We start from the raw sequence: 9,225 nt of genomic DNA, 5'->3' as shown, positions 1-9,225 counted from the left end.
TATTCGAAAGAGTACTCTTCTGAGGTGGTCCCATTGTCACCAAATCAATATCTGATGATGGGATCCTAGGGAAATCGAGGGCAAACCTCAAAATTTATCGGCACACCTACGGCGATTTTGGCATTTTTAGCATTAAGATAATCATTTACATTCAGAAAGTATCATTTGGTAAACTGGACCTGATGAAGAAGTCCGTAGATGGCCAATGGAACTCGTCCGTCAAAGCTAAGTAATGCTCGCGCGTCTATGAACGATCATGATTAATAAACCTAGATAAGCGACTAAGGAGAAGCTTTAAGTTAATGACTCTTTCGAACTGATATGATGCTGAAGCCGGAAGGTAGGCAACGGAGCTCTGTTATAAAACAACGTAACTAAGCCGTGTTTGGGCTTAATGGAATCGTTGTGAGATGTACTTTGCCTACAAATCACTAAAAATGGAGAAATAAAGAAAATGTTTAACAAAAAAGTAAAACCGACTCCAAAAAACAATAGTCTACCACACCTAAATACTATTTGTTTCAATCCCTCCTGCTGGGTCATACTGAGTCACCGACTTCGAGCTAGTACCTAGCTTAGGTATCTACCTAGAAAAATATGTTCAAGGGTTTTGTAGTCCGTTCCATTTTTGTTATTTTTTTATTTTTTTTGGAGTCGGTTTTACTTTTTCTAAGTCGCTGCGATCTTGACGTGGTCGTGGTCATCGGTTTACTTCGGTCGGACGACTATGTTGGGAAAATAATGTGGTTACCCCTTGCTTGCCTTCTACTCCGCAGTGGTGGAGCCCGGAGTTCGTAATATAGAACGCTGCAATAGAGAACGCTGCTGCCTACTCTCACATTAAATCCCTTAGTCGCCTTTTACGACACCCACGGGAGGCGATGGGTCCTTCCTATTCTAAAATCGTGACGAACTGTTATGCCCCCAGCTTCTTTTACGTACGTCGAAGTAATTATCATGACTCCGATTTGCAAAGAAATTCTGGTAGGTACCTAAGGAGGATGAACGGTCTATCGACTGGTCGAAAATTGTTTAATATAACTTTTTTTTGTAAAAAAATATTTAGACGTTTTTTTTTCAAAATCGGTTCAGCCATTTTTGAGATATTTAAATTTGAAGTGACAATGTCGGGGGTTTTCTAAGTTTTGTTGGTTAGGTTAGGTTATAGACCAAAAGTGCTTTAGAATAAAAAATGTGTATGCATAAAAATCTTTATGCAAAAAAAGAAGTATGTCATTCAATATTATACCAAACATTTTCGAACAAAAAATTTTAGGACAAAATTTGGGACCATGCGAAGGGCTCGTGGATGAAACTGAGCCCAAGTATTTTTTTTAAGTAGCCTTTGTATATTATATTGCGTCCTACTGCTGGGCAAATGCCTCCCTTCCTGGCTCCCACAACTTGTCTGGCGCCCACCAAGTAACTATGTGAGCCCACTTTTGTGGGTACATGCGAGTAATAAAATATCCCAAAATATCCTAAATTATCTGTATGGAAATATCTTTTTTTGTTACCATTAAATGGCATTAAGTAACCGATGAATTTTGGTACCGACCCTTTTAGTAAAATTATTAAGGTGTTACGTACTTAAGAATAAACATTAGATTAGATGATAGGCAATTTCATACACTCTTTACAAATATGTTAATATACGTAGCATTAAAATCTGTTCAGTAACATGTATTATGAGTCGTATTATCTGCTTCACTGCTATGCAGATCCAACAAAGTTGATGTACCGTTCAAACGAGTTGTCATCCGAAGTCGGCTGTCAGCAAGGTGATCCCCTGGGGCCTGCAATTTTCAGCTTGGCAATAAATCCAATAATTCAAAATTTGACATCAAAATTTAATGTATGGTATTTGGATGACGGGACCTTAGGAGGTGATGCAGACTCTGTACTATCCGACCTTTCTTTAATAATTGACAAATTCAAATCTATTGGTCTTGAACTTAATTTCAACAAATGTGAACTATATATTCCAAATTCCAACACCAATGTCGACAACCTGAAACTAAAATTCAACCAACTTGCACCAAACATTAAAATACTTGATAAGAATACGCTTTGCCTCCTAGGATCCCCATTTTGAAGACAGCTTTCCCGGATATATTCAATTGCAAATCTAAATTCGAAAATCTTTCTCATCGCCTTCTTGAAATTAGCCCACATTACGCATTGTCTGTCATTAAATTTTGCCTTTTCGTTCCTAAATTAACTTACGTGCTACGCTGCTCCCCTCTCTGGAAATATCAAAATCTCTTATCACAAATGGATAATCTGCTCAAAACTAATTTGGAAGCTATCTTTAATTGTCAACTTAGCGAGCAGTCGTGGACCCAAGGATCCCTCCCCATTCGGTACGGTGGTTTAGGGATCCGCAAAATTTCGGATGTCGCGTTACCAGCCTTTTTGTCGTCAGTCCATAGCTCGATCAGTCTCATAGGCAAAATCCTACGCACAAACTATGAGATCTCGGACTTGGAAGACGCCAAAAACGCTTGGTCAATTGCTTGCCCCAGTCAAAATTTTCCGGAAAATCCAAAATCGCAACGGAGCTGGGACGACACTATATCTAAATTGTCCCAAGAATCTCTACTCCGCGAATCCTGCACTGCTGGACGAGCCAGATTATTAGCTGCAGGCACGAGAGAAGCTGGTTACTGGCTCCACGCGCTCCCCTCCCGAAACTTGGGCACCTTCCTAGAACCCAATACCCTGCGACTGTCGGTATGCCTACGCCTCGGGGTCCCGGTCTGCGCCCCACATCGGTGTCCCTGCGGAAACGACGTGGACCAGCTTGGGCATCACGGTCTTTCCTGCCAGAGAAGTGCGGGTCGTTTCTCAAGACATGCTGCCCTTAATGATATTATCCGTCGGTCTCTTGCTACGGTCAATGTGCCGGCTATTTTAGAGCCAACAGGCATATCTAGAAATGACGGCAAGAGACCGGACGGAATGTCGCTGATTCCGTGGAGTATGGGACGTGTGCTAGTATGGGATGCAACTTGTGTTGACACACTGGCCCCGTCTCATCTCCACCGAACATCAATAAGGGCAGCAGCAGCAGCAGAAATGGCGGAAACTGCCAAAGCAGGAAAATATAGTGGTCTCGGTGCTGAATATGATTTTGTACCTTTCGGCGTCGAGACCCTTGGTCCGTGGGGCCCTGGCGCTCTGAGTCTCTTCAAAGATCTATCGAAGAGACTCAGAGATACCACAGGAGACCGAAGAGCTGGCAGTTTCCTCGCTCAACGCATCAGTCTTGCGATCCAGCGGGGAAATGCTGCCAGCATCTTTGGTACCATGCCGCAGGGTCCATTTTTAGATTTAATATAATTTTAGTTTATTTAATTTTATTGTACATAATATACCTTATTTAGTCGAATGAATATTACATGTTACGTACTTAAGAATAAAAAAAAGATTTGAAAACAGGCAAGTTTCAGTAGTTTCTTTTTCGTTCTCTCCATTATTTTCCTAGCACGAACTAGCTGTGTCAGTACCATTAAGTATTATGAGCCGTATTAGAACCCTTCAGTGTACTCGTAAGGATGAAGTATTTGAGATTTTAGGTCAACGGTCGTTGGGCCGTGCACTGACTATTTTATTTAATAATCGTGCCCAAGTGGAAATCTCCGTATTACGTGTACATTACGTGTTTTACGTATCTCTTAACGGTAAGTATGCACTTAATATATAAAAAGAGAAGACCTGAGTCTTCAACTCCAAGACTCGTCATAGTCATCAACACCCAGTCTAAACCTATATAGTATCCACTTTTCTATGCAACTAGGTAGTATGAAAAAGTGAATCCATAAGATAGGCAACCGACCGTACCTTTATTGTCGCATAAATACAATTTCGTTCGTAAATGTGAAAACCACATTTCTAAATTACGTGTTATTCCCCATAAAATTTTGTTACCGGCTTTTTAATGTAGCACTGTGTCGGTATTGAGGAAAAACGTGTAAAATATTTATATATTTATCTTAAGAATCTGCTAAAAAGAGATATAACAAAATACACTGGGACGTATAATTATAGATTATAGACTATGTATTAACGCCTATTTGTAAAAGAAAACTTGTGTTTTAGACTTACTCTTACTTAAGATTGGTTTTTTGGAATCTTTTTGTATTTTTTATTTCAATTCCAAATTTTTACTTTTACGGCCATCCCGTAAAACCGGAATTGAAAATACAAACTGAAATATAGATGCACAGAAAAAACAGAAAAATAAGACCATCACTGGGAATCAAACCCCTCAAAGTTTGAGGGCTTACGGCATAGATGTCGCTAGCGTCGCTACTTAAGAGACTAAGTAAGAAACACAAGCTGAGATATGAGGTGCATAGGGAAATTCGTGTCGGTACCGTTGACCATCAGTGGTGTAGCGGTATAGCACGCGGTACGGATTACCGAGGACCTGGGTTCGATTCCCAGTGATGGTCTTATTTTTCTGTTTTTTCTGTGCATCTATATTTCAGTTTGTATTTTCAATTACTCTTACTTACTCACAAATTTGTGGTCCTTGAGTAGGTACCTGCCTACTTCTTACTAGGCACTAGTATGATCACTGTTTGTACAAACTTACAAACTTTACCATTTATACTTAATTAGTACCTAAGGTTTCTATATTCAGTAACACAACACAGATAATGCGTAAATAAAAGTAAAAGTAAGGCATGTAATAGATATATTTTTTATCCCAGTTTCCCATAAAATGCCATAACATGAATAGCCTCATAGATAGGTCTGTCTTGTCTGCGATTATTTTCGAGCCAATGGGCCGATGGAACGTTTTTCTTATAGGAAATAGCAATAAACGGAATGTTGGAGCAGAATGCGGGAAATCGTTAAACGGATTTGCTTCATTCACCTTACCATTTGAGTTATTCAGGTACTAATCTATTTCCAGAAGATTGTTCATTATTAGTCCTGTTTGTACGGGAATAGAGTAGACATACCTACTAATAATATCATAAATTCGAAAGTAACTCTACCTCTTCACATTTAAACCGCTGTACTAATGAAATGGGTAAGGAAATAGTTTCAAAGCCTAGGATGAAAAAGGATAGTTTTTATACTGGAAAACTGCATGGTTCCCGTGGGACAGTAATAAACGAATTCTTCGCAGACGAGGTTGCGGTCAATGGCACTAGTTGTTAATAAAAACTGAACAAATTATAGTTACGCAATGTGTCAGGATTGACTTCCTAGCGGCCGGGCACTAAAGACTAATGTATTTCAATACAGAAATGGAAATGTTTAGATAGTTTAATAGGGGGATTTCAATACATGTACCTATGTATACATATTTAAGACACTAATTGACGTTGTTTTGTTTACATTTAGTTAGTTAAATTACCTAAACCTTTCAAGTATACATAATACCATAACTATAACCTGCGCAAGCATGCGAGGCAATTCAATAATTGTGAATTTCCCAAATCCGCACTAGGCCCGCGCGGGAACGACGATCCAAGCTCTCTCATTCTTAGGGGAGGCCTGTGCCTAGCAGTGAGACGTGCAGGTCGATTCACAAAATCTGGCACGAATGGACTGAATGAACGAAGGAAAGTATAGATGTGCCACGAGAGTTGAAATGAATGATTACACACACATCTACAAAAAGAACTGATTGCACAAAAGGAGTATGAATGAGTAAATTTCAAATGCCTGCTGTCATTACACGACATGTTGTAGCTGTGTGTGTAACCTAATCATTCACTTCAACCCTCGTGGCACTACCTATATATGTGTGTTACCTATTTGAATACACTTCACACAAATATGAAAATATCATATAACAGATATGACACACACAGCACACACACACACACCACAGCACACAGCACAGACAAACAGACAGCACATGGCAGCACTTTCCTTCCTGCAAAAATGTCTAAATAAATGATATAATATTCGTTCAATCCATTCGTGCCACTCTTGTGAATCGACCTGTAAATGGCTAGGATGATTATGATCTAGGTACATAATATTATAGCTGAAGCAAAGGTAATAATTAAAAAAAAAACGTAATTAAACCAGTCTATCTACACAGGTAGGTACTTACTCTTTAATTTCCAGCCATTTAACTACTTGAAAGATCAAACGCTAAACGGTGGTTCCTTAAAGCCCTACGGAAGCCATCACGTAATACCGGAGGCAAAACTAAGTTAAGCCGTTAAGCAGCTGAGGCCAGGCCACACTTCGCTTCGTAAAATGAACCAAGTTTTCAACTTCCATTCTATCTAGAGGGTGAATAAAAGACGGTGTTCCTTCAGGCTTATGTGTATTTCGCGTATGTTCAACGACATCTTACAAGGTAAAGTGCATAAATAGTAAATTATTATTTACATTTTAATTATAATTTATAATTAACCACTTTATTTGTAACCTTTTAATAACAGCCAGTTATAAGTTAGTTTTATTTTGTAGTTGTATTGCAGTTAAAACGTTTTGCTTATTATTATATTAAAGAATTGCTGCATATGCGAATCATTGAAAATCGGAATCGCAATCCAGGTTTGTAGTTTGTTTCTTATCAAATGTACAGAGTTTCGATAGTACCGTTGTTCTATATTATTGTATAATTGTGCTTGATTTAGAAATCCTATTATTTGAAATAATAGTAGGGGAGCCCAAGAGGGGATTTTAGGTATTTACTCGAGAGTGTCAGATTAACTATACCATATATTAGTCTATACATAATAGATAGTTATTTTACATTTTCAAAAATTTGTTACGAGCTTGCGTCACTTCCGAATCGTCAGTCTTTTGAATGGGATCATTTTGAGGGTTCATAATTAATAACAAGCCCTTTGAATAACTGACGCTCTGGATTTAATTTTTTTTTCTTTTCAGCCCTTCCGGATGGCCACCCTCACCATGTAAGGCGGCAGATGATTACTTTTGGTATCAAAGACAAGCCGGGGCATCTAAAAAACAATATCAGACACATTTAAGTATTTCCGTGAACCTATTTTTTTACACAATTAAAAGTCCGTAGATGCTTCCTCCACTGGAACGGAAAACATCATATAAGTTTTTTTCTTTCTATTAACTAATCTAAAAAATTCAACAGGTCCTCACGACGCTCGCGTAAATACCCATTTAGTATCATGGCCTCCCCTACTATAAGGTAAATGTTCCTGTTCTTCACATCAATCCGTTAGCTATATGTCCCCACTTATATAAAAATTAGGTACCTTAAGGTATATTTAGGTCCAATTACTTTAGGAACATTCAATTATTAACACAGTATTCCTTCCAAGCCGCGTTTTTATTAACTTTAGATCAGAGACACGCCAGCAAACATTTACCTTAACACTTTTCGCGACTTCCTTTTCATCAGTTGTCGCGCAACGTTAGTATAGGAGTAACTTTGTTGATTAATTATAATTTAAATATAAATTCACAGAATAATTGTCAATTAAGTTGACTTTGTAATTGCACAACAAACATGTTTTTATCAGCCAATATTATACACCTACGAATTTACCATAGTATTGTTTGGACACATGTATCCAAACACCTATATTTATTACAGCCTCCCCTTCAGTAAAGTTGATACATTTACCCTATCTAACATTGTTTTTATTCTGTACTATGTACCCTTATAACACAATTTATGCTCCCAAATAAGATGAGCTATGAAATCTTTAGCACTTACAATTACTTAAAATTATTTACACGTAGTAGGTACTGACATTCAATTTCGATGGGTACTTCATTGTCGCATATTCGAAGAAGCCACTGAGACCTAACTTACAAACGAAATGAGGAACATTACTGTTACAAGAATAGTTAGACACAATACACCGCTACCCCACCATACGCACGAGCACATCAATATTATAAAGTCCTGAAAAATGACTAATATTTACAACACTTAGTTTATCCTTATCCTAGTACTAGTGAATCGTGCAGAAGCGTTTAAATTGAGGTAATAACTTATATTGTGTAACTGGTGACTACTAATTGACTAAATAACATTACAAAAATACTTCCCAAAGCCTAATAGGTAACAGATTGTCATGGATTCGGACTTTCGAACGTAAACGTAAACGGCGCACCCGCGTTCGTGTTAGACGATAGCTTCCTTAACATTAAACAAGTGGGAATTTATTGATACTCCAATTGGTATCGTGAAATGACTCGTAATGTTCCCGAGCCGTGAACGGAACCGTGGCCGCGGGCGGCTTTATTATATCACGACGCCGCTCCTCGAGATGATTTTCGCTGTCTGATCTTTTTTCTCGTTTTCCGCGTCCAGATTGAGTTTGGGGTTCTGTATTTTTTCCACGTGTTCGCCGAGAGCTTTAGTGAAGTGGTCGTCGACGCCGCCTTTTGTTGCCGTCTGTGTTTTTCTCGTTTTTCTTAGCCTTGACGTTTGTATTTGCCTCCATGTGTCGCCGAGGGCTTTAGCGAAATGATCGTCGACTGACAGACTCGCATCGTCAACCTCCATGGCGATGATCTTAGCGGGTTTGGGGGGTTCCTCTGACTTGAACTGTATGGGGCTGCTTGCACGGTCCTTAGTGTTAGGTTTGGGTCCCGGCTGGCTACTTTCCGTGTTCTTTTTGAACAGATTCATGTAGTCGTCGCCGAGAGAGCGTCTGAAGTGCTCGTCAATCACTGGTCGCACATTGACATTGAACCTGGGAGGCAAACAAGAATTAAAACTTAGCAATTAATATTAACACGCCCAATGTTATTTGCCTAGCTTTAGCTTGCGCTATTATAGCTGAAACTAAAGCTATACCTAAAATATAAATAACATTTCGCATGTTGTGTAACAACAAAGTTGAAATATATGTAGAATCTTATCATTTTGATAAGAATGAAATTCGAAATAACTACTTCAAAACTACTAATATTCTAAAACCTCAGAACCTCAGAAATGCTAACTCGGGGATGGTAGTCAACACTGACCGATCTTAACATTTCAAGAAAGTAACTACTATCTTACCAGGTGGTTGTGTCGCTTTTGGTTGATGACAGACGGTCTGTTTATAGGGCGGAGGCGCCGGTCGAGAGCGTAGCCGCATGTCTATGGGGGCTTCATGCTTGCCAGGGGTATTCGGGCGGAGCACCTGCAGACAAAATAAATAAGTACATTAGTAAATAACAGGTACTTTTGTGTTAGGGACAGGTTGATGGCCGACTCTTGCAGTCTTGGGATACCTTGCATGAGTTGGTAGGGTCATTTATTTA

The 9,225-nt window shown here is 38.9% G+C and overlaps 1 pseudogene; it reads right to left on the bottom strand.

Moving 5' to 3' along the window:
* Positions 1-6,496: 6,496 nt before the first annotated feature.
* Positions 6,497-9,202, bottom strand: LOC141433702 (uncharacterized; annotated as a pseudogene).
* Positions 9,203-9,225: the final 23 nt, after the last annotated feature.

This window comes from Choristoneura fumiferana, chromosome 12 (assembly GCF_025370935.1).
Source record: "Choristoneura fumiferana chromosome 12, NRCan_CFum_1, whole genome shotgun sequence".
Lineage (NCBI taxonomy): Eukaryota > Metazoa > Arthropoda > Insecta > Lepidoptera > Tortricidae > Choristoneura > Choristoneura fumiferana.
The sequence above is the reverse complement of the archived record's forward strand: the minus strand, read 5'-3'. Positions and strand labels throughout refer to the sequence as shown.